General features: G+C 50.0%; 1 pseudogene; it reads right to left on the bottom strand.

Annotated features, from left to right (window-relative positions):
- Nucleotides 1-2,014: 2,014 nt before the first annotated feature.
- LOC139266377 (U2 spliceosomal RNA) lies at nt 2,015-2,252 on the bottom strand (annotated as a pseudogene).
- Between the last annotated feature and the right edge of the window lie 5,429 nt (nt 2,253-7,681).

Here is a 7,681-nt window from a genome sequence, read left to right as displayed (position 1 = left end):
AGGGGAGATCTGCAGCCTGCCAGCACCATCAGAACTGCACTGTCCGTCGAGGTCAAGGTTTCGTTCTGCGCATCTAGTTCCTTTCATGCCTCAGCTGGCGATATTTGCGCTATATCTCAGCATGCCACACATTGCTGCATTAGCCAGGTCACTGAAGCCCTTTATACATGCAGGATGGACTTTATCAGCTTCCCCATGACCAGGGAGGCTCAGACTGAGAGGGCTTTAGGATTCTACAGAATAGCTAACTTCCCCAAGGTACAGGGAGCAATAGCCTGAACGCACATCACGATGCGGGCACCTTTTCAGGATGCAGAGGTTTTTCGGAACCGAAAGGGATTCCACTCCCTGAATGTGCAACTCATTGTCGACCACCAGCAAATAATTATGGCAGTAAATGCAAAATTTCCAGGCAGCATCCATGATGCTCACAGGCTCAAAGGGCCGAATGGCCTACTCCTGCACCTATTTTCTATGTTTCTATCCTGTGTGAGAGCGCTGTATCTGATATGTTTACCAGTCAGCCACAAGGTTAATGCTGGATGCTTGGTGACAAAGAATATGGCCTTGCCACCTGGCTGATGACCCCCCTGCGTGACACCCACACCGAAGCCGACAACATATATAAGAACATAAGAAATAGGAGCAGGAGTAGATCATACGGCCCCTCGAGCCTGCTGTGCCATTTAATACGATCATGGACTCAGGTCCATTTCCCTGCCTGCTTTCCATAACCCCTTATTCCCTTATCGTTTAAGAAACTGTCTATTTCTGTCTTAAATTTATTTAATGTGCCAGCTTCCACAGCTCTCTGAGGCAGTGAATTCCACAGATCCACAACCCTCTGAGAGAAAAAATTTCTCCTCATCTCAGTTTTAAATGGGCAGCCCCTTATTCTAAGATCATGCCCTCTAGTTCTAGTCTCCCCGATCAGTGGAAACATCCTCTCTGCATCCACCTTGTCAAGCCCTCTCATAATCTTATACGTTTCGATAAGATCACCTCTCATTCTTCTGAATTCCAATGAGTAGAGGCCCAACCTTCTCAACCTTTCCTCATGTCAACCCCCTCATCTCTGGAATCGACCTTGTGAACCTTCTCTGAACTGTCTCCAAAGCAAGTATATCCTTTCGTAAATATGGAAACCAAAACTGCATGCAATATTCCAGGTGTGGCCTCACCAATACCCTGTACAACTGGAACAAGGCTTCCCTGCTTTTATACTCCATCCCCTTTGCAATAAAGACTAAGATTCCATTGGCCTTCCTGATCACTTGCTGTTCCTGCATACTAACCTTTTGTGTTTCATGCACAAGTACCCCCAGGTCCCGCTGTACTGCAGCATTTTGCAATCTTTCTCCATTTAAATAATAACTTGCTCTTTGATTTTTTTCTGCCAAAGTGCATGACCTCACACATTCCAACATTATACTCCATCTGCCAAATTTTTTGCCCACTCACTTAGCCTCTCTATGTCCTTTTGCAGATTTTTTGTGTCCTCACACATTGCTTTTCCTCCCATCTTTGTATCGTCAGCAAACTTGGCTATGTTACACTCAGTCCCTTCCTCTAAGTTGTTAATATAGATTGTAAATAGTTGGGGTCCCAGCACTGATCCCTGCGGCACCCCACTAGTTACTGGTTGCCAACCAGAGAATGAACCATTTATCCCTACTCTCTGTTTTCTGTTCATTAGCCAATCCTTTATCTATGCTAATATATTACCCCCAACCCCGTGAACCTTTATCTTGTGCAGTAACCTTTTATGTGGCACCTTGTCAAATGCTTTCTGGAAGTCCAAATACATCATATCCACGATACAACAAGAGCTACAGAGCCACACACAACATCGTCGAGAAAACCATTGGAGTGCTGAAGCAGCGCTTTAGATTTTTTTTTTTTTTTTTAATTCGTAGCCAATCGTTCCAATTCTTTGTCAAATCACAAACGCCAGAGGTCACCTTGCACATGCCAAGGATCACTCTGCGCCAATGCTCTTAGCCAAAAGGCCTAGAGCCACTGCACCGTTCCTGGAAGTACTGCAATACCAGGTTCGTGCCATGGAGGTGGATGGGTCAGGTCCCCCACACACCTCCGTGGAGGTGGATGGGTCAACCCTCCCCACCCACCTCCTGTTTCCAAAAATGCAAGCATATACCTTCCTGACCAGGGAGAAACCACCCGGAGGTCATGGTGGCTGGTCAGAAACGGTACTACACTTGATCTTAGCCAAAAGGCGCTTTAGATGCCTGGACCACTCAGGAGGAGAGCTCAAAAACCACCCTGAGCAGGTAGCTCAATTCGTGGTGGTGTGCTCCATGCTGCACAACTTGGCTATCAGGAGGGGACAAGAATTGCCAGAAGGGACTGCCGGTCCACCTCAGGAGAGAGAGGAAGAGTAGGACGAGGAGGTGGACACTGATCTCGGGCCAGACAATCAGGCTGATGCTGAAACCATGCCCCCGCCCCCCTCTAGACCACAAGAAAGGGCCCGTGGTGACTACATAGCTTCAAGCCTCTTATGTCAGCAGCTCATAAATGAGCGCTTTGTTTGAAAGAACGTTGCTGTTATTTACAAAGCTGCAACACTGCTGGGTGTGCAGCTCATACATCAAAGGTGTGCATCACCTTGGTGACAATTAAAGTTTAAGTTGATTCAAGTTAAGTTTAATTATACCCTTTCATGTTAAGGAATCACCAGTGTGTAACGGTGCAGCTATCTGAGACAATGCGCAACAAGGTTATGTTAAATAAAAAACATTTAATCCGAACATTTGTGTGAAATCATAATTATAACTGAAAAAAACACCCCGCCCCACAACAAATTTATCACATTTACATAATTTGATTGGTCACCATTTCCAGCAACACAGAACACAAATGCAAACCAACAAGGTAGCCCCCTCGCCCCTTCCCCCGACCCTCCCACCAAAATAGCACCAACAACATAAAAATATGCCCAAGACAACACCTGCGGCCATGCACCTCACTTTCCTATCCCCCCGGCTTCTCCTCCCCACCTCTAACCCTTCCCTTTCCCCTCCTGACTCCAAGCTGACTGGCCAAGGAGCTCCTTAGGTGCTGCTTCATTGAGGGGATAACGGCAGAGCCGCTGCTTGGACGGTTACGGGAGAGGACGGTCCCGAGGTGGGAACGTCCTCCAGGCCAGAAGCAAGATCTTCCTCCTGGCTCTCATGTGTCATTGGCAATGGGGGTGCGGCACCTTGGGATGCAGTGCCGTGATCCAGGACCACTGGGAGGCCTCTGCCACCAGTGTTCCTGGCTATCAGCTCCAGGGCCTCCGCCATCCGTGGCACGTACTCTGTCATGGTGGCGGACATGCTGGCCAGTTGGTGGGATATGCCCCCCATTGTCTGGAGAATCTGCTGATCTATGTTAACACTCCTCCTGGACAAGTGTACCATGTCCCCGCTCAGATCTGCCGCTTGTGGAGCAGACCTGCCGCGTCGAACCAACCTCTGCTTGGTCGGTGCCGTCCTGGAGAGAGCTGGGGTGCCCTGTGTCAAGGTGCTTGGGCATGGTACCTCCACGGTAGATCTGGGAATGGGTGCAGGAGCACTAGATGTCATCGGTGTCGAGTGGATTATGGAGGTTGGGGATGCAGGCTCCTCGAAGTCGGCACTGTCATCCGTTGAGAAGGGACCCAACCAATGCACGGGCAAGATTCGGGGCTCCTCATCACCAGATGGAGGATCATCCGCGAGTCCGACCCGTGCCCCCACCTTCTGGGCTCAGTGTTCTTGCCTGGGGCCGCGCTGCTGGCTGAGCTGCAAAACATAAATGAGGTTATTAGAGGAAAAGGGGGTGCTAGGGTCACAAGGTAAGTCCAGCACTACACACAGCATATGCATGACAAAAGTACCACCGCTATCAAGATCATCATAGACATCACATTTCATGACCATCACCAAATTCTGCACTGCAATGATTCTCACGAGGTCATCATTATTTAGAGAATACTTTTATGATTCATCTATCATATAATATTGGTCGGATATGAGCGGGTGTGGCATCTATTGAATTTACATCACGCAATGGTGTATACTTTACTCACGTGGCATCACATCAGGTTCTGCAGTGACATGCGTGGCCGGCCGGGGCTGGCTCCCACTAGTGCCAGCACCCGCTCCTCGATGTCGGTGAGGTTGATGATGACTGGTGGCCCCTCACCCGTTCGCCTCTGCTCGGCCCTATTCTTGGACAGCTTCTTCTGTAAAAGGTAACAACAGCACAATGAGATCATTGCGTGATATCATTGCTCGGTACTGTCACAGAGACTGATACAACACGTAACCGACAGATGTAATCATGATTATGATGAAACTTATCATTCTTTACCTAAAGACGTACACCGTGAACGCAGACTTTGAGTACAACATTCCCGGTATAAGTGCAAGGCATCACATCTAATTTTAATCACTCATTACATGTACAATTCAAATTATATAAATATATAAGTACGTGTAAATAAATGTAATACTTACTTTGGCGGATCCGACAAGGTCGCTCCATCGCTTGCGGCACTGGTTGCCCTCACACACCTCGTTGGTCGCCGATGAGACCACCTCGGTGATGCCGGCCCATATTTTCTGGAAGGTCTTTGGGGTGGGCTTCCCACACCCTCCCTGGGTCAATTGACGCCAGCGTGATTTGACCGCCTCCATGAGAGAGGCACTTGCCTCGTCCGAGAATCTCCTCGCTCTTTTTCGTCCTCCCAATTGTTCCTCTCCCAGCTCACTGCTCTCACCAGCGTCAGTCTCCACAGTGTGCTGTGTCGTCTCCTCCATCCCTTCCATTTTAAATATTATTTTTCCGACAAAAACTCGGTGCCAACTACGTTCTTTCTGCTCAGTAGGCTTTTTGCTGCTGGCGAATCTCCCTCCTGCCTCCCAAAACAGCCAAACAAGCACACACCACACCCTCACATGCTTTCAGTTCCTCTCTGCTCCCTCTCTCTCTCTGACTCCTCTTCTGCGCATGTAATGATATACTTGCATTGGAGACTGTTCAGAGAAGGTTCACTGGGTTGATTCTGGAGATGAGGGGGTTGACTTATGATAAAAGGTTGAGCAGGTTGGGCCTGTACTCATTGGAGTTCTGAAGAATGAGAGACACGGGGCCCGGTTGAGGCGCACCTAGCGTTCTCGCTGTATTCTGGCCGTCCCAATGAAGTGAGCGAGTTGGGAGTGGGGGTGGGGCAGAGTGAGCGAGAGGGGAGGGCCGCTACGAGCTCTGCAGCCATGTTAGTGGCAAACACTGGGCCACCAGGGAGGGTTTTGGCTGGGCCAGCGGACTGGTACCCAAGAGTTGGCGGCCCGGCAGCACCCAGGGGCATAATTGTCGGCTCAACCTGGCGGTCGGCTGACAAAAAAATTAACATGGTGGCCGCGGTAGTGCACGCTCCCCTTTAAGGGCGGCCGGGCCCCCCAGCCACAGAGAGGGTACCCACAGCAAAAGCTGTCAGTGATACCGACCTGCGGCAGGGCCACTCCTGCGGGGCAATACCGGGGAAGGGGCAATTTCCCACGGGGGCCCCCGCCAGGCGGTAAGAGGTGGGCGGTGCACGCCTCAGTGGGAAAACGGTCGGAGCGGGCCGGGCACCGCTCCAAAACTCAGGAAGGGCACTTTCCAAAATAGCAGGGCCGCCGCGCCGAACTGTGGCCGCTGCTTTCCGGAAGGAACAATTTAGGCCCCGTGATCTTATTGAAACTTATAAGATTCTGAGGGGGCTCGACAGGGTAGATGCAGAGAGGATGTTTCCCCTCGTGGGGTAATCTAGAACTAGGGGACATAGTCTCAGAATAAGAGGCCGCCCATTTAGAACTGAGATGAGGAGGAATTACTTCTCTCAGAGGGTTGTAAATCTGTGGAATTCTCTGCCCCAGAGAGCTGTGGAGGCTGGGTCATTGAATAGATTTAAGGGGGAGATAGACAGATTTTTGAACTACAGGGGAGTGAGTGGTTATGGGGAGCAGGTGGAGAAGTAGAGTTGAGCCCAAGATGGGATCAGCCATGATCTTATTGAATGGTGGAGCAGGCTCGAGGGGCCAGATGGCCTACTCCTGCTCCTATTTCTTATAACAAGGAGCAAGTAGTGAGGATTGGGACCCTGTCGATGATGTAGATGATGCCAATACTTGATTGGCTGGTCAACCCCCTGAGAGCTCTGCGCTCGAGCACAACCCCGATTTCCATTGCTCCATTGGTGATCATGGCTTCAGTTGCCTGCGTCCTAAGCTCCGAAATTCCCTCCCTAAACCTCTCCGCCTCTCTACCTCCTTTAAGATGCTCCTTAAAATCTCCCCCTTTGACCAATCTTTTGGTCGCCTGCCCTAATATCTCCCTATGTGGCTCGGTGTCAAATTCTATTTGATAATTGCTCCTGTGAAGCACCTTGGAACATTTTATTATGTTAATGGAGCTATATAAATGCAAGTTGTTATTGATTGATCAGCCTGCCCAGTTTAACCATCGGTGCCACAGTGTCACACACCAGCAGCGAGGAGGTCGCTACACGCGAAGACTCAGATTTATACAGCGCCTTTCGCAGGTTGTCCCTAAACGCTTCTCAGTCAATGAAGCGCAGTCACTGTTGTAAAGTAGGTAACGAGAGCAGCCAATGTGCGCATAGCAAGCTTCCACAAACTGCAATGTGATAATGACCAAATCATCTGCTCCAGTGATGTTGATTGAGGGATAAATATTGTCCCCAGGACACCGGGGAGAACTCCCCAGCTCTTCTTCAAAACGGGCCTCGGTTTAACATCTCCTCTGAAAGACGGGACCTCCAACAGTGCAGCACTCCCTCAGTACTGCCCCTCCGACATTGCAGCACTCCCTCAGTACTGCCCCTCCGATAGTGCAGCTCTCTCTCAGTACTGACCCTCCAACAGTGCGGCGCTCTCTCAGTACTGCCCCTCCGACAGTGCAGCTCTCCCTCAGTACTGTTCCGCTGACAGTGCAGCGCTCCCTCAGTACTGCCCCTCCGACAGTGCAGCGCTCCCTCAGTACTGACCCTCCAACAGTGCAGCTCTCCCTCAGTACTGTTCCACCGACAGTGCGGCGCTCCCTCAGTACTGCACTGGGAGTATCAGCCTGGATTATGTACACAAGTCTCTGGAGTGGGACTTGAACCCACAACTTTCTGACTCAGAGGCGAGAGTGCTACCCACTGAGCCACAGCTGGCACTCTAAAAATACTGCAGCAGGTATTGGCCTCAGTGTTCGAGCATTAATCTTTGGTGTTAATGTAGCCAAGTTTCATCCTGTCTTTATATGGCCAAGTTGTTGCAAAAACAAGTCAGTCAGCGACACTCCCAGCTGATCTGTGGGAATGGGTGAGGGAGATGGAGTCATATCGTGTGTGGAGAGGTGCTAGGGACAGAAGACAATACCAGCATCCACGTATTTTGATACCAGCTGCAGTCAAACATAACCTTTGTAACCAGGTTTTTAATCCTGCTGTTTACTTTGCCATATCGTATTACAGGTTTCAGCATTGCTGAGATCTACAGTTAATCAGCAACATGAGAGCGAGGGAATGAGAGAGAGTGTGGGATAGAGAGATTGAGTGAGTGATCGAGAGAGAGCGAGAGAAAGACAGAGTGTCAGAGGGAAAGATATAGCATGAGTGAGTGAGAGAGGGAGAGACATAGTGAGA

Source organism: Pristiophorus japonicus, chromosome 6 (genome assembly GCF_044704955.1).
Source record: "Pristiophorus japonicus isolate sPriJap1 chromosome 6, sPriJap1.hap1, whole genome shotgun sequence".
Lineage (NCBI taxonomy): Eukaryota > Metazoa > Chordata > Chondrichthyes > Pristiophoridae > Pristiophorus > Pristiophorus japonicus.
This window is presented reverse-complemented; position numbering and strand designations above follow the sequence as displayed.